The sequence below is a fragment of the Capsicum annuum genome, chromosome 3, assembly GCF_002878395.1.
Source record: "Capsicum annuum cultivar UCD-10X-F1 chromosome 3, UCD10Xv1.1, whole genome shotgun sequence".
Classification (NCBI taxonomy): domain Eukaryota; kingdom Viridiplantae; phylum Streptophyta; class Magnoliopsida; order Solanales; family Solanaceae; genus Capsicum; species Capsicum annuum.
Genome location: NC_061113.1, coordinates 166,992,742 through 167,014,865, shown reverse-complemented (window position 1 = coordinate 167,014,865; position 22,124 = coordinate 166,992,742).

Genomic DNA, 22,124 nt, shown 5'->3' with positions numbered 1-22,124 from the left:
AGGGCCAGGATAGGTAGTTATAGTTTTGCTCAGTCAGAGTAGCAGGGTGGTAATAATTTTTAGTTGTGTCAGAAATATTCAGCCCCAGTTCACTCTTCAGATAGTGCACTAGTACCAAAGTTAAAAAATAATCATAGGGATGGGGCATCAGGCTCCAAGGCCCAATGTAGTGAGAGCAGGGTTTTTACTCATTCATTTTGCAAAGAGTGTGGTAAGTATCATAAGGGGTGTGTAGAGCCGGCAGTAATGTGTGTTTTAGATGTGGAGAGTTAGGTCACAAGGTCCAAGACTATCCTAAACTCGATCCGTAAAGTCAACATAGTCATTCTTTAGCTCAGTCCAGTCGCTCAAAATGGTAGCGCACCAATTCCAGCGCTATCAATGGGCAATGCCTAAATAGACTTTATGCACTTCATTCCCAACCAAATTAGGAAAGTTCTCCTGATATACCCACTGGTATATTATATATCTCTTATTTATATGTTCATGCTTCTTTAGATTCATAAGTTTCTTTTCTTTTGAAACCTTGCATAGCAGTTAAATTTTGGGGTCAAAAAGTCAAGCCTTTAGATTCTAGTTATAGTTCCAGTATGTGTAGATAATCAGTAAGAGAAGATGACTCCCGACCCATTCCTATTTTAGTGAAAAGTTTTGTACTATAGTTATCATGATATTTATGCATGCTACCCATTTCAATTTCAGGAATACAACTTGTATACGAATGCTTCTTATAAAATAGTGTGTGCTCTAAGTTCCTAGTATAAGGAATTCCAGTTCACTTTGTGTCACGAATCATGCCCCATGAAATTTCGAAATTCCAGACTCAGGTCATGCAATAGCTTTACAATATATTTAGCCCATATGAGTCACATTCAAATTCTAGTGAGCAGCCAAACTCAGTTGTGTCATGTACACCCTTATCTTAAAGCCCTTGATAAATCCATGATTTTGGTATTCTATTCCTCAGGCCTCAGCTAAGTGTCAAATTCGATATATACCTAGCGTATGTCTATTGTCTGTAAGTAGTTATCAGAACTCAGTTATAGCTTCCGTGTTCAGTTTTAGTAATCAACATTCATTCCTAGAATCAAATACTTCAGCACCAGTCTAAACCTCAATTATCAGAAATCAACGTTTAGTCTTAATTACCGTCTTAGCTATGATATCAGTCCTAGTTCTAGTCCAGTAATCAGATCAGAAATTCAATCCAATTTCAGGATAGCTTTACAATGTTATAGTTATCTATTACTCAGTCAGTAGTATCTCAATACCTCAGTTTACAGAATGTTCCCAATTATATTAGATGCCTAGCCTAGTATTCTTGAGGTAATATAGTTTTCACTCATTCATGCTCAGTTGCCTCATATTATCCAATCAGTCATTACCTTCCATGCATGGTACTCTACCATTTCGATTCAACTGTTCAGACTAAGTACAGATAAGCCTTGCATACTTAGTATTCAGATATCAGTCCTTCAATTAATTGGATAAGTTAGTACGATTATGCATTCGTGCTCAGCACCCACATGAATTTTTTCAGTAGTCTTAGTTGCAGTACATGAGGCTTAGTAACTTCATCTTAGATGATGTTCATAGGTCTCAACTCATATTACCAAATCTCAATCAGGTTATGATTATCTTACTCAGCTGCCTTATATAGACAAATTCGTACAGTTTGGTTTCTATGTCCCCAGCTGAAATCTCATGAAAGAATATAACCATTCTAAGATGAACCAATTAGATAGATACAATCTCATATCAATTCATGTATCCTGCCTTAGTTTCAAATATCAGATAATTAGTTATGACTCAATTCCTAGGTGCCTTATGCATCGCCTCTGTTTTCCTCAACAGCTCAACCCGACCAGTATTTCTCAAGGGACCTAGTGTCCCAAGGAGGAGATACACTATATTCCCCCAAACTTTTATGACATAAACATGCTGCTCTCTTCTCATAATGAATCCAGTTTGGAGTGTGAGTACCCATCAGTTGACCCTCTAGCTCTAATCGTGGTCGTACGCCATGTACTCAAGGTACTCAGTTCAGATCTTAATATTCAGCTCATGTATCATGTTCTAGAACCAGTTACGTTCTCATGTTTCCGCTCATGCATATTATGTAGTTAAACTCAGACTCAGCCCAAGGCAATAACTTTTCTTAAGCTTATCTAGTTTTATGTTCAGATTTCAGTTACAAATGTGGTATTTAGTTCCATGCTCATGAGTCAGTTCAATTATGTATTCACGCATCACATATGCATGTTCAGCTTATCAATACTCTCAGTCATGCAGTCATGCATCAACTCAGTCATAAAATTATGCATCAGATATTCATGCTCAGTATGAATCATAATAATATCAGTAATGTAGTCATGTTTCAGTTGTTCATGTTCAGTATGCACTTCAGTTTATTATTTCTCCTATCTCAATCAGTCTCATTTGAGGATGAATGTTCCCAAGGAGAGATATTGTAATACCCCATACTTCTACCCAACTTAAAATCATCTCAGAAATATTAAAGACTTGTTTCAAAAATGAATCTACTTTTATACATACACTATTATAAATATTTTCACTTTTATCATGTGGGAAATTCAATAAGATTCCCAGTGATATCAAGTTCTCCAAAATCTGACACTCGGGCGAAGAGTTAGAGCCTTTTTAGTAAGACAGTGTATCACTTGAGCCATTAGCGCATCGCAGAGATAGCTTAAATGGAACTTATCTATTTCCAGTGTCGCGCCAACTTCCAGGTCACAAATAAAGTGGAAAAGTGTAGCTCCGTATCACGCCATCGTGCAATTTCCCATTTTTCACTTTCCAGAGACATAGCGCGATAGTGCCGCATTGCGCCAGGGATCCAAATCGGGAAATTTTTATAAAGTTAAAATATGCATCCAAGGGTTAAAAGGGTTAATTTATCACCCCTATATATACCCAATAACACGTGATTCATCCATATTTTACCCAAAATATATTATTTCTCTCAAGAACAAGCTAGTATTTTCAATTGGGGATTCAAATCCAAGACCCAAATTCAAGAATCTCTCCATCAGTCTTCATAGAATCAAGAACTAAGGTATGAATAGTGTTAATTCATGGACTACTTTCATCCATGAAGATCAAGAACCCTATTTTAAACTATATGTCATGATGTTCTTGTTTTGAATTGATTATGTTCATGTTGTTATTTTTGTATGACTGCCAAGATTGCATCCTTATTATGTTTTTCATGAAACTATGTTAGTATAGGGTTGAAATTCATGCAATTGAGTTAAATTATGGAATCATATTGTATTAAATTGATGATCATAACTATGCCCTAAGTATTCATGCAAGGTGTTTGTTAATATGTCCCAATGAATGAATGATGATCAAGTACTTAGTTTCCATATGTCAAGATCATGTCATGTCTCTTAAGTTATGCTATACCTGCTTGATTAAGATGATTCCCATGCAAACCTGTGCATTATGATTGCTTGATGAAATGGTCATAAGATTAGAAGCACGAAATTATGCCATGTTTATACTCATTACTATTCATGTACAACATTATGATGATTATGTGCTTCATGAAATTCCTAACTATGAAATTATGAATTATTGATATTGGTTATGTGATCAAAAGTGTCAAGCCTTGTCAGTTTCATTCTATCGAGTCCTAGGGGTACTTATACCTGACAATTTAGCTGTGTGCCTAGAGCCATGTCATGTTTTCACGATAATCTCAGTCAAGCCATGATCAGTAGAATTTAGTCTGTCTCATGACTCAGGAAAACTCACTAAATTCAATATCAGTTCAATCTCTCTCAGAAATCTCAGTAATCTCAGTAGTTCAGTAATCTCAGTACTCAGTAATCTCAATAACTTTAGTATTCTCAGTAAATCTGAGTAACTTCAGTACCCGTAGTCAGTCCTCATATCTAGTAGCATTTCGTTAGTCAATGGAAGTTAGAGAACTCAGTTTAGCTCCGATAAACAATACCATCAGTACCAGTTCAGTTCAGTATAATCAATCCAGTGTCTATTCAGTTGGGAGTAGGATTCAGCAATGAGTGAACCCAAGGATGGGAACTTACCTATTTTTCAGTAGAGGGTGTGTCCTTAGAAGCAATCCTTGCATTCCAGAACTACATAGCCAGCATAGGTTGAGATGTACCCCTATGTATAGGGCTTCTAATATATCTCATTTGATTTTTTTCTTACAGGAGGGGTTGACGGAAGAGCTCCCTGTCAGAGAGGGTTTACTCATAGCTTATCTTTACCCATGGTATGGTACTAACACCCTTCCAGCTGGGGTTACAGGATGGACCCCACCAATCATTTCTGGGGCATATCGGTTAGATAATTACCTCTCATAGTCTCAGTTTCAGTCTCAGTCTTAGTTTCAGTAATAGAACTCAAATAGTTCTATAGATTTTAGAACTGTCAAATACAGTAACTCAGTACAGTATAAAACTCAGCTAGTTCCATAAGAACTTAGACTATCAGATACAGTCGCTTAGTATCAGTATACTAGTTATACGAAACTCATGTTATCAGTATTCAATCACAGAACTGTTAGATACAGTCAATTAGATTAGTTCTTGATAATTAAAACTATCAAAAACAAATATTCAAATTATCCAAATTAATAAACTCAGTTGTCAGCTTACCAGTAATACAGTTAATCTATATTCTAGTAATATTAAACTCAGATATCAGTAAATCCCTGTTATCAGTAGACTCAGTAGTCAGAACTCATTATTCAGTCCTATCACGATGTTAGTCATAGTTACGTATTAATACATGTATTGTTACATTCATGTTAGTCAGTCAGTTCATATTATTTATGCATATGAACCCTTTGCATTCATCCTACCTCACTTGAATACCAGTTTATTCCAACGTACTGACGCATTTGTGCTATGGGATTTACTTTATGCCATAGGTTCAGAAGCACTCGCTCCAGAGCATCAGTAGTAGATTTGAAGTGAGCCCTCATCATTTGAGGATGATATGATTTGTTTATTATTTATTATTTTTTATTATCTCAGTTCAGTATCAGTAGATGGTGTTAGTTGGAGACATGTTTCTTTAACTCCTTATTTAGTTTAGTTTAGAGGCTTTCAGACTATAGCCTGCCAACCAATTACTTTAGATTTGTTTTGGTATTTGTTATATCATTTTCAGACATTATTTTATCAGATGTTTATTTAGTTTAGAACCTTATGGACTTACCTCTTTTATGTATTCCTCATAATTTTAGTACATTATTTAGTGCTCAGTTATAGATATTAGTCATGGGTTAGCTTGTGGTCCTGCGGGGTCATAGGAACCGTGTAGCATTTTGGGTTCTAGATTCGGGGCGTTACATAAATTTTTTCAATGAGATCAAGACACTATATATTTATTAATGCATGACTCATAAAAATTGTTCTGCATTAGTGTGAACACAAAAAATATACCCCTCCCCCATTTCATAGATCTGCATCAGTATAGAGTTCATAAAAATGACACTTAGCGGTCAAAATGCAACATATTAAGCCTACTAGTATTTCTCTGGATGATTGAGTTAAGATGTCTCTTTATGTGTCAATTGTGTTTTCATTCTTATATCTTTATATACAATTTGGATCTACACAAATTTTTATCTTCTCATTTGCTCAAAAAACTTATTCACTGATTGTAGAATCTAGATGCACATAGAATTGCATGCTTAATTTTGAAATGTGAACTTAACTGGAACATGAGCCGAGCTTGTAATAAATATTTCTCTAGTTCCATACTTCTACTTTATCTCATTCCATTTTACTTTTTTTTTCATTTATAAATAACCTACCAGTTTTGCACGTTGAAAGAGAAGTATATTTGTTTATTGAAAAAATTTGACCAACAAAACCGAGGGGGAGTTATATTTATTTGTATATTTTTAGTGGTTCAGATCGAGCGACTCATATTAGGCTGTGTTTTATTTTTAAAATATATGTCATGTAACGTTGATTTGAGTTTTTCTTTAAAAAATAGGATACATGTGAGAAGTTTCTTAACAACAAGGGTAACTTTAACCCCAAGAAATGAAATCGAGGAATGGCCACAAGGTATGACGAAGGGTATATTTAGCCAATTGTCCAAAGTAGAGTGGTAAATTTGTCCCCAAAGTATAACATTGAGAGTAAATTTGACCCCAAAGTAAGGAAAAAGGTATATTTAGCCAACTTTTCAAAGTAAAGGGGTATATTTGACCCTTTTCCCAAAAATTAGATGTAATTCTTTATATGCAAAAAAAAATTTAACACAAATTTATTCATTAACCTTTTTGGTTCTTTCAGGAGATTTTCTAACTTTATTCAATATGGTCCCTCATTTGTCTATTTTCACTTCAAGTTTTATGGGCTAGGCTATTTCAGCTTATTTTCAAGCGTATCTCTTGGCTCATAAGCGCATGATTAGACAATCAAGCATAGACCTTTCCTGACTCATTCTAGCGTATAATATTTTTACCCAAACTAAGAATTTGATTCACCCCTTTATCATCCTCAGAATTTTGTACCCCACAAACTTAGGCTTTACCTATATTTACTTATTCTAGAATCATGAGATGCATTCAAGGAGGTTATGTGTTAAAAGAGAGATTTTCAAAAAGAGTATAGGTGTCATAGTATGGTTATCACTAAAAAAAGAAAGAAAAATTAGAATAGACTCAAAAGGGTTAGCTAGGGGATAATGTTAAGGTATGCTTTTGTTCAAGTGATGGATCAAAAGTGTCTCGGGTCATCCTCCAACTAAGCTTGTCTAGGATTTTTCTTTGAATATATTCGAGACAAGTTCTAGACTACATGTAGGTACAAGAATTAAAAAAACATCTCACCACACACAGAACAATACCCTTAGAGTAGAAAGCTAGTTTCCTAATCAATTTGAGCAAATGAATTTAATAAGTTACTCCGAGTCAAAGACTCATCCTTGTATAGAGAGAGCCAAAAATTAAATTTAATGATATACATTCAAGTGAAAGATTACGGCCCTCCTTGCTATTTTTAAAAAGAAAACTAGTTTTTTTGTTTTTTTTCAAAATCATTAAATTGCTTGCCAATGATGTTTGAGAGAATTTTCCAAACTTTTACTGACTTCTACTTAACTCTAGACCCAAAACACTAGGCACTTCACCTAAAAATATTGCCTCATCATCTATGATAAGTGAAATACCACTTGGTTTGACAAAGAAAATGAACTAATCTAAAGACAAGAAATTAAGAAAACAAAATTTTCTCCTTGGGAAAGAATTGAGCTTTTAAGAAAACCCTCAGAGTTTATTATACACGTATTTACAAAAGGCAAGAAGAAAAATGTGCAAAATTCTTATATAGGCATCACCCGAAATATGAAGTCAACACAAAGGAAGCACAATTGGATATTGAATCCTAAAAAATGCATATACAATCCCAACGAGGTCAATATCCAACATAATCACAAATATGCTCGACAAAGGCCAATTCCACATCAATGTCATCATAAATTAAAAAGTTCGATAAGGGAAAAATCCAAATAAACATCAAATATGAAATAAAGTATATCAATACAATACACCAAATCAAATAGATGCAGACAATAAAAGATGAAACTGAATGTCCAACCCCCTATAAATACCTTTGCATTACCCCCAATGCAAAAGTAAGGAGAAAAGAGAGGATATTAAAGACTTCTTATAACACACTAGGTGCACGGTTCCACATCTTGGGATAGCTGTACAAGATCAATAATTAGAAATATAGAAGCCTCATCAAACTGGGATCCTATCATTATGTCAGAAGAAAAAGGCACCTTATCTATAGGCCTAGAGCTAGAACTAGACCCAACCCTTCTAGCATGCTCATCATCTTGGGATAACTACTTCACAAGCTTGACTTGCCATGATTCAGTGATACCTAAACTAAAGTCAATCCTGACCTCATCACCCAAGTGTGAATACCTAAGAAAATTAGCAAATAGAAGCATTGGGCCCGTAGTATCCTGAGGAATAGTAATCTCCGCCTCATTGAAATAAAATGAGGGCTAAATGGAGTGAAACTCTGAATATAGGCCATCAAGATTAGTGCTAAAAAAAGCAACCCCTCATAATTACCTTTAGCCTCTACTATGGCTAACCTCTGCTCATACTTTTCTATCCGAACACATAGAGGTGCAAAGCTTTGCTAAATAGTCTTCTAAAATAATTGAGGGATGTTGACTAAAAATTATGTAATAGTACTATTGTTTGCCAAAGTCATAGAAACAACCTTAGAAAATGTAATCATGGAAGACTGAGGTGGCTGGGTAGACAAAGAGGGCGGTGCGATTCTCAATAGAGGTCATTCATGAAGAGGATCAACCTCTGAAGGAGTTTCACTAGAACCACAGGGAGCATCCAAAGTAAGTGAAGGAACCAAAGGGGTACCCACACCCTCTAAACTAGGTAACTCTCCTACAAAAGAATCATCGACACCAAGGATTTCCTATTAATACCCATGGGATAATCATCATATTGGCAATGGGTAATGCCAATAAAATTGAGCAAAATTACCTTCTAGTTAGTTTTGGAGAAAATCAGTACCTTATACTTAGAAATATGCTTCCTAACATAGCATAATCACCTATAATCACCCAAAATAAACTATAATTAGTACAGAAGTGAATAGTAAACAACAATAATGAACCTTCGGTTGCCTCACAAGAAGTGACTTAGTTATCATTGTGGCACAATTTTGTTTTTCATAACTTGGCATCCTTAAAGACAAATGGCTCAACCTTAGCTGCTTTGGTTCTACCCACATGATAATGCTTTGACCTTTGCCTGTTCACAGTGAACTTACACTTCTCATGATTGTCAAATTCAATATCCTATTTGGATAGATATTTGAGACCAGTAACATGCCCTACCACATAGATTTTAGCTTACCGGCAAAGATATTCAATCCTAAAATGAAGAGTAGCACATCATCTCCTACACAAAACTCTTGTTTCAACATCTCAGTATTGTGCCACTTCTTTATTTTCTCATTGTACAACATGGATCACTCATATGCATTGAGTAAAAAATCTTTCAACTCATGTAGTTGATCTACTCTTGATTTGGAGGCATCCTCCCAATTCATATTCTACTTATGCAAGGCCCACAATGCTTTGTGATCCAACTCAATAAAAAGGTGACAAGCCTTTCTAAACACCAATGATAGGGTGACATACTGTTCTATACACCCAAAGATCATTGTCAAGTTGTCTTTCTCAATTTCTACAACTAACCTTCATAATTTTCTCTAAGATTGACTTTATCTGTCCATTTAAAATCTCAACTTGGCTAATAGTTTGGGGATAATATAGAGTAGCGACCATATGCTTCACCCCATACTTATATACTAATTAACCAAAATACCTATTATAAAATGTGACCCACCACCACTAATGATTGCCAGTGGAGTCCCAAACCTTGTAAAGATATACTTCTTCAAGAAGAACGTGGTAGTTTTGCTTTCATTATATTATAGAAAAATAGCCTCTATAAACTTTGAGACATAATTGATGGCTACCAAGATATACTTATTTCCATATGAAATAAATAAGGGGCCCATCAATTCAATGCCCCATTCATTGAATAATTCAACCGCGAGGTTGGGCTTAGAGGTATTTCATGCATCCTTGAAATACTCTCTTGCATTTGGCATTGAGGATATATTTTGACCAATGTATAAGCATCTCTATGGAGAGTAGGCCAATAGTATCCATTTTGAAGAACCTTTGTAGCCATTCTAATACCACCATGATGTACACTGAATTAATATTAGTGGAAAGCCTTAAGAATGGCCCCCATTTACGACTCCATGATACATTGATGAATTATTATAGCCACACACCTACTAAATAGGTATAATTCATTCCAAATATATCTTCACATAAAAAAACCCCTTATTTTAATAATAATTGAGATCATCGAGAAGAAAGACACTCATAATGTAATTATCATATTCTGCATACTAAGGCTCCATACTCCTCAAAAGTGACATGACTAGCTCATCAGGGAGGGTGTCATAAATTTTGATCTTATCCACCTTCTCATAATTGAATTTAGGGAAAGAGAGGTTATAGGCTACTTGATTTTCACAACCCTTTCGATCCTTTAACAGAAAGTGAAATTCTTATAGGAGCAATATTAACTAATAAATTGAGGTTTTACAACTTTTGTTTGACATGAGGTATCTAAGAGATGCGTGGTCTATGTGTACAACCATCCATACCCAAAAAACAGGCCTAAAATTTTTCAAAAGCATATACCACCACAATCAACTCTTATTTTATAATTGTATAGTTACGTTGGGCATCATTTAATGATTTTCTAGCATAGTATATCTGGTGGAATATTTTCTTTTTTTTTGGCCCAACACCAAACCTAATGCAACATCACTCGCATCACACATTACTTTAAAAGGCATGGACCAATCCGAAGCTACAATGATAGAAGATGACACCAGAATCTTCTTGATACAATTGAAGGCTCTTAAAAATTCACCATTGAATTCAAACTTCACCTTCTTTTCAAAGAGTTTCCACAAAGTGTGAGAATTCTTTGAGAAATCCTTAATGAAATAGCTATAGAACCCCGCGTAGCTAAGAAATCTTCTAACACCCCTCACAAAAATGTATGGAGGTAATTTAGTAGTTATTTATACCTTTTCTTGATCAACTTAGATGACCTTTCCTGAAATCTTATGGCCTATCATAATTCCTTCTTTGACTATGAAATGATATTTTTTATAATTTAAAACAAGGTTTGTCTCTACACACTTCTCAAGGACCTTACTCAAATGTTCAAGGAATGATTTAAGTGAGTCACCAACCATGAAAAATGCATCCATGAATATTTATATGGTATCCTCTACCATGTCGGAGAATATAGAAAACATTCACCGTTGAAAGGTAATGGGTGCATTGCATAGCCTAAAGGGCATATGTTTGAAGAAAAAGGTCCCATAGGGACATGCAAATATGTTCTTTTCTTGATCTAAGGGTGCAATACAAATTTAATTTTAACCTAAATATCTTCCATAAAAATAATACAATCCATGCTCGGCTAATCGATCTAACAATAAATCCATACATACCCTCCAACCCAAGATCTGATGAATGGGTCTAAGATTATTGTTCTTATTTGGCGCTATCTTCATATCACCCCTTTTAGGAATGCATAGGATCAGACTAACCCACATACATTTGAATTAGGTATAGAACACTTGCAACAAGCAATTTGCTAATCTCCTTCTTAGCTACCTCTTGAATTAGTGATTAAGCCTTATTGGTTTTCTTAACAAGGAACATGATAAACATCAACTTTAATTTTTTATGAGAAAATATTAGGAGCAATCCCCATGATGTCTACTATGGTCCACCCAATAGCACAGACAATTTGTTTCATAATAGACTTCAAGTCCTTATCTTTCCAAGGCAATAGATCATCTGCAACAATGATTGGCAAAGTATTATTGTAATACCAAGAAAGATCCTAGATAAGTTTCCAACTATACATCACATGTTTAAAGGCCCCAAAGTGATTATTATGCATTAGAGACAAGTATTATGGCCATTTTAACACCCTTAATATTTTGAACATTTTATTTTTGGCCTTTTCATATTTGAAATACTAATTTTTGAGTTAAAATATGCTTGGGAATTCAAAAGAATCACCAAGAGAGTTTTAGAATTTTTGAAAGAGGTTTAAGGAGATTTTGGATAGTCGAGGCAAAATGCCTTTGCATTTTTTCTGTGTCACGAAGGCAGCCCTCTGAGATATGTAGTGTAATAAGGAGAAAGTGTGCCTCCATGATAAGCAGTGTGCATAGAGGCTAGCATCCTTGGTAGGTAGCGTTTCACAGAAAAAGTGTAAATTCATACAGTATTTCCTAAGGTTAAAGGGGTTTTTGGTCTTTCCCTCTTCTTTTAACACCCAATTCATGAATACGAATCATAAAAAAGAATAACTTACACTTTCTTAAGAATTTAACATCATTCATTCCTCTCCTACTCTCAAGAGCAAGCGCAAGGGTTTTCTCTCAAAAATTCAACTCCTAAGGTCTCAATTCCAAGTCCCTTCAAGAAGTAAAGCAATATTGGTATGTGGGATATTCATCAATGGGTTCCTTTCACCTGTTAAGTCTCAAAGTTTCCCTAAATTCTCAAGTTTGATTCTATTTTTATTTAGGGTTCCATGAAAAGCATGAGTTTTACAATTCTTCAATTTAATTCTTGAATACCATGAATATGTATTCTTCCATAAGTTTGAACATGCTTCAGTATCTCAACCATGTTATATCTACATATTGAAAAAGATGTAGCATTCTTGAGTTCAAGTCATGAAATTTCCCCATTATGTTGTAACTTTTGATAATTTGTGTTTACTATATTCTTAGTGCTCGCGAGTTATGAGCATCTGATACCTAGATAGTCAAGCATCTTTCAGACTTTCAAGATTTCAAGTTATTCAGACCATGTTTATACATGAAATTTATAATAGTTTCACAGTAAGCACTCACCAGTATGATATTATGCTAAATACATTAGTTAACATATTCTTGATTATTCAAGATTATGCATACATTTTTATTTTTAGAATACCATATTTGAGAAAATCAGTTACTAGTACATGTATTATCTTATTATTCTGTGTCTATTTAGTTTGGATTAGAACTTAGCACCAAGCAAATTTAGGGATGAACGCTTTACTGCTAGCTTAGAGTGAGACCTTTAGTAGTAGTCCATATATTTTAGAATTACATAGCCAACATAGGTTATGAGAGGTCTTCCTACTCTTAGGGGCATATGACAGTTTAGGGTGAAACCCTCATCCTTCGATACATCAGATTAGTGGATCCATAGAGCCAGTGTCAGTATCCTTGGAAAGGTATTGATAACCTTATAACAAGGGTTACAGGTTGGACCCCGATTAGCTCCAATTCGGGAATTTTAGTTAAATGTTAGCTCCCACAATCTCAATTTAGTATTCAGACTACATCAACACAGGTTTGAATGACAAAGTGTTTAGTTTATCAGTTATTTAGTTATTTAGTGTTACAGATTATTTTAGCACATGCTTTACTTGGTCTTGCATTCATTTTACATGTTTATACATTCATGTACAGTACCTATATATATTTTAGCTTTTACCTATGCATACTAGTACATTTAAAGTTCTAATCGTATACTCCCTTTTGTGCTATATTGATTTCACAATATAGGTTTAGACACATAGTTCCTAGATCACACATAGTCTGTTCCTATCACTCAACTGCAGCTTCAGTAAGTCCTCATCAGTCAAGGACTATTCATATTATTTATTATGCTTTCTAGTACCTTATTTCACGTTATTTCAATAATTAGAGTTAACTGGGGCCCTATCCCAATAACTCCCCATGTTTAGAGGATTTTAGACAGTTAGACAATTAGTATATTTTTCACTAATGACTATTCAACACCTTGTTACTATTTTGAAGCTCAGATATTTTCATAAATGACTTCTGCATAGTATTTTGTTAATTCTTTCAGCTTTTATAGCATGTGCTAAATCATGGGTTAGCTTAGGGTCACATGTGGCCTTAAGCACCATGTCATGACTAGGGGGTAGACTCTGGTCATGACAAACTTGGTATCAGATCACAAAGTTTAAAGTGTCCTAGGGTTTCTAAATATCGCATTAATAGAGTCTTGTGCATGCGTGTGAAGCGCGCCACACTTATGGGCGATAGGCTATGAGACGTTGTAGGAAAGTTTCCCTTCTTTAAGTATTCATGTCATTTAGTGGAGCGTGAGATCTATTGAATTTCCTTTTCTAACTTGTCCTTTTATCCATTCATCAAAAATTCCACCTAGAAGGAAAAATAGAAGAAAAAATAGGGACCAGGCTGCACCACCACTTGTCCCTGAAAACTCTTTGAATGATCATGTCACCCATGCTAAATTCAGGACAACTTTCTCAGTTTTAGCCTAATCTATGGCCACTCAGAATAATCACCAAGCTATTTCCCCAGTAAATTAAGTAGTGAACACGATAGCTGCTAGGATAAAAGATTTTAATCGGATGAATCCTCTAGTGCTGTTTAGATCCATGTTTAAGGAGGATCCCTAGGAGTTTCTTGATGGTATACAAAAAGTCACTGATATCATGGGTGTTAATTTGAGTGAGAGTGATGACTTAGCTGCTTACCGATTGTGGAGAGTGGCTCATACTTGGGTTAAGAAGTAAAAGGAGGACAGGAGTGCTGATGTAGGGCCGATAGAGTGGGATGAATTTTCTAATTCTTTCCTAGATAGTTTCTTCTTGATTAAGTTGAGAGATTCTAAAATGTAAGAGTTTATTAACTTGAAGTAGGGTAATATGAGTGTGAAAGAGTACTCACTCAATTTTACCTAGTTGGAGAGGTATGCTCCGACTATGATGGCTGATTCTAGGGATAGAATAAGTAAGTTTGTGATCAAAGTTTTGAAGGTAAAATACCCCAAGTTTTTGTCCCTTGAAAATTTCTTGATCTTTGAGCTCACTACCTTGGTTACGACTTGACCCCACGAGTCGTAGTATGTCTTGATGGGTCAGTCGTATAGTGACCAGTGAAGAGTGTTGAAGTTTCTGTTCTAAAACAACTTAAGGGAACGATTGGTAAAGATGAATGGCGATACATTAGGATGAATCGTGACCAAATCATATAAGTTCATGGCATGATTATTCTTTGAGTATGAGTGGATCACTACGAGTCATAAGGACATATTATAAGTTATTAGGTTTAATCGTAGGGTGTCCAGTTGTAACAACCTGATTTTTCTCGAACCAGAATGTGACATAGTTGTAAGGTCCTGCAAAGTTACCTCGTAGTTTGAGCCTTAGGGCGTGTCGAGTGAGGCATGATTCCAGCCCTAAAAGATTGAAAATTAGTTTCCTAAGTGATTATTGTGTTAACCATATAGAGTTTCCCGAATTTTGACTTTCTATCACATGGGAAATATGATAAGCTTTCCATCGATATAATATTTGCCCAAATCTTATACCTGAGTAAGAAGTTATGGCTAATTTAAGACCTAGTCGTAAAATTATGTCATTTTAGTGCTTGGCGCATCGCAGAGAGGGTCGATTTGAAAATTGTCAAATTTCAGTGGAACTCTGCATTATTAGTGCATCACGTAGAGGTTCTAGGTCCCAACCAGTTGTAAAATGTGATGGCTCTACATCGCGGTGACTCCTATGTTGCCAGTTGTCAATTTTCAAGGAGCCACCGCGATAAGTGGCGCGTCGCGGTGACCCCTTAAATTGGGTTCCCAGTTTAATTTTTCCAGCTTTTTACAGATGTTAAAAGGTGCATTTTGGACTTTTTCCAAGCCTATAAAACCGTGCAAACACCAAATCAAAGTCAATTGCAAGAATCCTATGAGGGTTTTCTCAAGTTTTCTCTCATAAAAAACCCTAAGTATCCAAAACCTCTTCCAAGAATATCAAGAATCCACCATGGATTTTCTAAATTGAGTCAATATTCAAGGTTCCCAAGTCAAGTGCCTCAAGAACCCTCATTCAAGAGTACGACTAGAGTTCCAAAAGTGAGAGTTCATCCAAAGCTTCTAATTCAAGGCATGTGGGGTTTTGAACAAGGATAACCCTTTCACCCTTTTGCCTAAATGAGCTTACTTACATTATGATTTTGCTGAAACCTATGGGGGTTTTACATAAATTTGAATTGGGGGTTTTCACCCATCATTATTGAATGCATTATCTTGATATTTCCCATGAATTAAGAGTCAAATGGTATGATTTCTACATGTTTTATTGAGAATTTACACCTGGGTATAAACCCAATGATTTTACTCCTTGAGAAGCTAATATTTGTAATGTTGAGATATTGAAGCATATGACTATATTGAGATTTTGAGATAAATTATTGAAATTCCCAGATTTCCACATGATTTATGAATTTATATGCTATATATTATGCTTTTGAAGAGCTTTAACTTGAGATTGAACTATGGGTTAGTAAGAACTATTTGAGACTTGTGAAATTATGAACTCTTGGGCTATAAACACCCATAATTTGAGTATTTTGAGATGATTCAGAAATGAATAGACCTAATGGTTCAAAAGCTTTGAAATTCACTTTATCATATGAGATTATCGGTTTGATTATTGGGTTCGTCGTGAACCATGAGATTATTCTAAAAGTGGATTTTTATGAGATGAGAGCAAATAATCTAAAGGGAGTAGTACTTAGCACCGAGCGGGTAAGTTACTACGGTTTCTTACCCCAAAACTACGTGCCACCGTAGGTTAGGTCTGAGGCTGAGTTTATGATGATTTTGATTGGGCCCGAGGCCAAGTTTCATTTAGTGATCACCAGACCTAGGTTATATTCCCTGGAAAGAGTATGACTCTCCTCCCCAATATGGGATCTTCTCCTTAGGAGGACAAAATGTTGGATTCCATATAGCTCGCATGGTTTATGTCGGTTACGAGGACTTCCCTTGCCCTTTTTAAACTTAGAAATTTGATACTTATTTTCCCTTCGTATGAGATATTTTCCTAAGGTGAATGAAATGCCTTCAAATATGTTTCCAAGTTATATGATTCTGAATTCCAAGTATATGAGTTCTAAATAATTATGAAATGTTGAGCATTGAAGAGGTTTTACTCTCCATGAGACATATGCATGAGTTAAAAGTATTTTTCAAAGTTCCTTAGCCTTTGGTTGTTAAGAATAAGAGAAGATTTCTGATTTTAAGGTTAAAGAGCGATGACTCACAAGATTTGTGTTGCATGCCTCATTGTACATGATTTCTGAGCTTTATATTTTATACTTGTTCAAGCAATATGAGTTGTCTCATTTTACATACATGATTTGATTGAAGAAGATCGGTACTATTTTTATACATATGCTTTCACCCCCGCATACTCAGTACATTCAAAAGTACTGATTCACATATATGTCTATGTGCTACATTATCTTATAATGTAGGTTTAGGTGCTTAGTCCCAGCCTCATTCCTGATTCTTCGAGTATCTTGCCTATGTTTCTTCAGTAGTGAGTCCTTATGGCTCATGGACCATCTTCAAATATTTTTATGTATTTGATAGACTATGTTTTATCTTCAGTTCATTTCGAGTCAGTTAGGGACCTATCCCAACGACTCTCAAATTTTTGATTCGTATAGGTTTTGTCAGACTAGTAGCAGAGTTGTGATGTGTTAAGGGTTCAGTATTATGGTTTAGTTAAGGTTTCTCTGTATTGTGGTCATATAGACCGAGTATTTTTCCCGTATTTCCTTTTATGTGACATGACTATGCGAGTTTTGAGTCTATTTCATCTTGAATTGAGTGTTATTGGTACAAACCAGCTCTAAGGGTTAGCTTGGGGCTACTTATAGCCTTAAGCACCATGTGACATCCCGAGAGATGATTTTGGGTCATTACAAACTTGGTATCAGAACCTAAGGTTTGTAAGGAGTCCTAGGGAGTCTGACAAACCTCATTGAGTCGAGTCTTGATCATCGGTGTGTAGTATGCCTTATCAATGAGAAAGAGGCTATGAGATATTCTAGGAAAAGTTGTTTCTTCTTTTAGATTCTATCATGCCTACAATTATCCCTCTTATTTAATGATCTGTGCTCTTCCATTTTCAAAAAATGCCTTCTCGAAGAGCGAAGGTCCACGGAGATAATTATGAGCAACCCCCACCTATTGATCCTTTGAATGAGATGGTGTCCAATATTGAGTTTAGGGCAGCCTTTCAGGCACTAGCCCAAGTGGTTACCATAAATGTTTAGGCCAATAACCCGGCCCCAATTGCCAATCAACAGGGTGGTGATATAGTCACGGCTAGGATTTATGACTTTATGCAGATGAATCCACCTGAGTTTTATGGGTTGAAGGTTGATGAGGACCCACAGTTGTATTTGGAGGAGGTAAGGAAGATCACTACTGTGATGCAGGTTTCAGAAGAAGAAAGTGTTGTATTGGCATCCTATAGACTGAAGGACATTGCTTATAATTGGGTTGTATCGTGGAAGAAGAGTAGAGGTGAGAATGCTGCTCCTATGACTTGGAAAGTGTTCCAAGATGCCTTCTTGGACCAGTTATTTTCGCTTGAGATGAGGGAGACAAATATTGAGAAGTTTATGAACTTGAGGCAGGGCTCCATGATTGTTAAAGAGTATTGCTTGAAGTTCAATCAGTTGGCTAAGTACGCTTCTAATTTGATTTCTGACACCCGAGCTAGTATGAGTAAGTTTGTGATTGGTGTTTCTGGGATGGTACTAAAGGAGTATAGGTCTACAATGTTGTATAAAGATATTGATCTAGCTAGGTTGATAATGCATGCCCAACAGATAGAGGTGGATAAGCTTAGAGAAAGAGACAAAGAATAAGGGGTAGCAAAAGGGCTAGATCTGAGCATCATGAGTATAGTTGGCCTAGGTTCCACCGAGGGAGACTTCCTTAGTTTTATAGACGACCATCTATTCTAGTTCCTTCATTAGCTAGTGCTCCCGCGCCTAGAGACCGGTAGGAGCAAAGGAGTAGACCTTTCATGTCTGGGTCGCAGAATAGTATTAGCGATAGGCCCTGCTATCCTTCTTGTGCTAAATATGGTAGAAATCACCTTGGGGAGTGTTTTATAGATGTGAGGGGTTGTTTGGATATGGCAAGTAGGGCCACAGGCTTAGAGATTATCCCCATCCTAGACAGGGGAACAGAGATGCTAGACCTCAGGCATAGGCTGCTAGTGTACCAGCTCTGGTACTCTATCCCACCCCTGCTCAGGGTACTTCTTCTAGCACCACTGGCGGTCAGCACCAAAATAGGTTCTATTCCTTACCACCCCATCGGGAGCATAAGGACTCTCATGATGTTGGTACTGGTATGCTCCGTGTCTTTTGTCTTGATATTTATGTGTTGTTGGACCCCGGGTTAAATCTCTCTTATGTGACCCCACTTTTAGTTATGAATTTCAAAATGAGTCCCAAAAAGATTCTTGAGCCTTTCCTAGTTTCTACTCCAATCGGAGAGTTAGTTGTTGCTAGACAAGTGTATAGAGGTTTCCCTGTTACTTGTGCTTCATAAATTCGTACCCACTGATTTGATAGAGTTAGACATGGTAGATTTTGACCTTATTCTAGGTATGGATTGACTTCATTCTTGCTACGCGTCTATAGATTGTCATACCCGTGTGGTCAAGTTCCATTTTCCTGATGAACCAGTGATTGAGTGGTCTGGGAGTTTGGTATCCCCCAAGAGTCATTTTATCTCCTATATCAAAGCCAGAAAGCTAATATCCAAAGGTTGCATTTACCACCTAGTTAGAGTCAAAGACACTTAGTTCGAGGCTCCAACTATTCAGTCAGTCGATATTGTTAATGAGTTTCCAGATGTCTTTCCAGAAGATCTCCTAGGGGTACCTCCCAATAGGTAGATAGAGTTCGGAATTGACCTTTTTCCTGACACTCAGCCTATTTCTATTCTGCCATACCGTATAGTACCTGTAGATCTTAAGGAGTTGAAGGAGCAACTCAAAGATCTCTTAGACAAAGGTTTCATTAGGCCCAGTATTTTTCCTTGGGGCACACCTATTTTGTTCGTATGAAAGAAAGATGGATCTTTGTGTATGTGCATTGATTATCATCAATTAAACAAGGTCATAGTAAAAAATAGATATCCTCTTCCAAGAATTAATGACCTGTTCGATTAGTTGCAAGGTACAAGTTATTTCTCCAAGATAGACCTTAGATCCAACTATCATCAACTTAAGGTGAGGGAATATGATATTGCAAATGCAGCCTTCCAAACCCGTTATGATCATTTTGAGTTTCTAGTCATGTATTTCGTGCTAGCCAATGCCCCAGCAGCCTTTATGGACCTCACGAATCAAGTGTTTAAGAAATACCTCGATACATTTGTCATTGTATTCATAGATGACATCCTTGTGTACTCCCACGATGATAATGACCATGCAAATCATCTTAGAATTGTCTTGCAAACTCTTAGAGATCACCAGTTGTTCACCAAATTCAGTAAGTGTGAATTTTGGCTAAGGTCTGTAACCTTTCTGGGTCATGTTATTTCAGCCAAAGGTAATAGAGTTGATCCCAAAAAGATAGAAGCTGTTAGAAATTTGCCTAGACCTATCTCTCTGTCCGATATTAAGATTTTCTAAGGTTTAGCGGGCTATTACCATCTTTTTGTTGAGGGTTTCTCTTCCATTGCATCTCCTATGACCCATTTGACCCAAAAGAAGGTTAAATTCCAGTGGTTCGATTCCTGTGAGAAGAGTTTTCATGAGTTGAAGACTTGACTCACTTCAGCCCCTATGTTGACTTTGCCTAATGGTACTGATAGTTTTGTGGTGTATTTTGATACCTCTAGAGTTGGTTTGGATTGTATGTTGATGCGAAGAGTTAAGGTTATAGCCTATGCCTCTAGAAAGTTGAAGCCGCATGAAAGGAACTACCCGATCCATGACCTTAAGTTAGCTGCTATGGTATTTGCTTTGAAAATCTGGAGACACTATCTTTATGGTATCACGTTGATGTATTTACCGATCATAAGAGCTTGCAGTATGTGTTTACCTAGAAGAAGTTGAATCTTAGGTAGAGAAGGTGGTTGGAGTTGTTGAAAGATTATGATATGAGTGTGTTGTATCACCCGAGCAAGGTCAATGTAGTGGCGAACGCCCTTAGTAGATTATCTATGGGTAGTGTTGAGCATATAGAGGAGGGTAAGAGAGAGTTAGGTTATGATGTGCACTGTCTGGCTAGGTTGGGAGTTAAATTACTTGATTCCGCGGAGGAGAGTACGTTGGTGCAGAGTAGTTCCGAATCCTCTTTAGTTTTAGAAGTGAAGGAGAAGCAAGATAGAGACCCTAGTTTGGTCAAATTAAAGGAGTCAGTTAAGGACCAAAAGGTAGAGGTTTTCTCCCAAGGGGAAGATAGTGTTGAGATCGTGTGGTAGGTTGTGTGTCCCGTGAGTTGATGACTTGCAGCTGAGAATTATGGGTGAAGCACATGACCCATATTATTCCATTCATCCCAACACTATAAAGATGTATTGCGACTTACGGGAAATCTATTGGTGGAACGGTATGAAGAAGGACATAGCTGAGTTTATAGCAAAGTGTGCAATGTGTCAAAAGGTTAAGGTAGAGCACCAAAGACCGAGTGGTGTAATGCAAGAGTTTAGTATACCCATTTGGAAGTGGGAGATGGTGAATATGGACTTCGTGACCGGGTTGCCTCTTTTGCGCCGTCATTATGATTCTATTTGGGTTGTTGTGGATAGGCTGACTAAGTCCGCACACTTCTTGCCCATGCATACATCTTATACGACTGAGGATTATGCTAGATTGTATATTCGGGAGTTGGTCAGGATGCATGGTGTTCCCTTGTCTATCATTTCGAATAGGGGTACTTAATTTACTTCCCAGTTTTGGAGGGCGTTTCAGCAGGGTCTTGGTACCCAAGTTCTTCTGAGTTCTGTGTTTCACCTGCAGACAGATGGTTAGGATGAGCGGACCATTTAGACCCTGGAGGATATATTGAGAGCGTGTGCCCTCAATTTCAAAGGTAGTTAGGATAAGCATTTGCCATTGATTGAGTTTGGCTATAACAATAGTTTCCATGCTAGCATTAAGATGGTACCGTTTGAGGCCTTATATGGTAGGAGGTGTAGATCACCCGTAGGTTGGTTTGAAGTGGGTGAAGCTACCGCGTGCGGGCGTAATGCAGTGTTTAAAGCTATTGAGATAGTTAAGTTGATTAGATAAAGGTTGAAGATGGCTCAAAGTCGTTAAAAGTCTTATGCTAATGTGAGGAGGAGAGATCTTGAGTTTGGGGTGGGTGATTTAGAGTACTTGAAGATTTCACCCATGAAAGAGGTGAAGAGGTTTGGTAAGAAGGGAAAGTTTGGTCCCCATTTTGTTGGCCCATATCCAGTCTTGATCCATATTGGTAAAGTGGCCTACGAGGTAAAGTTTCCCTCGGAGTTGTCCACCGTTCATCCTATCTTTCATGTGTCCATTCTCAAGAAGAATATCAGTGATTTTGTTATGGTTGATCCTTCAGAAAGTATTGATATTCAGGATAGCCTTTCCTTCGATGAAA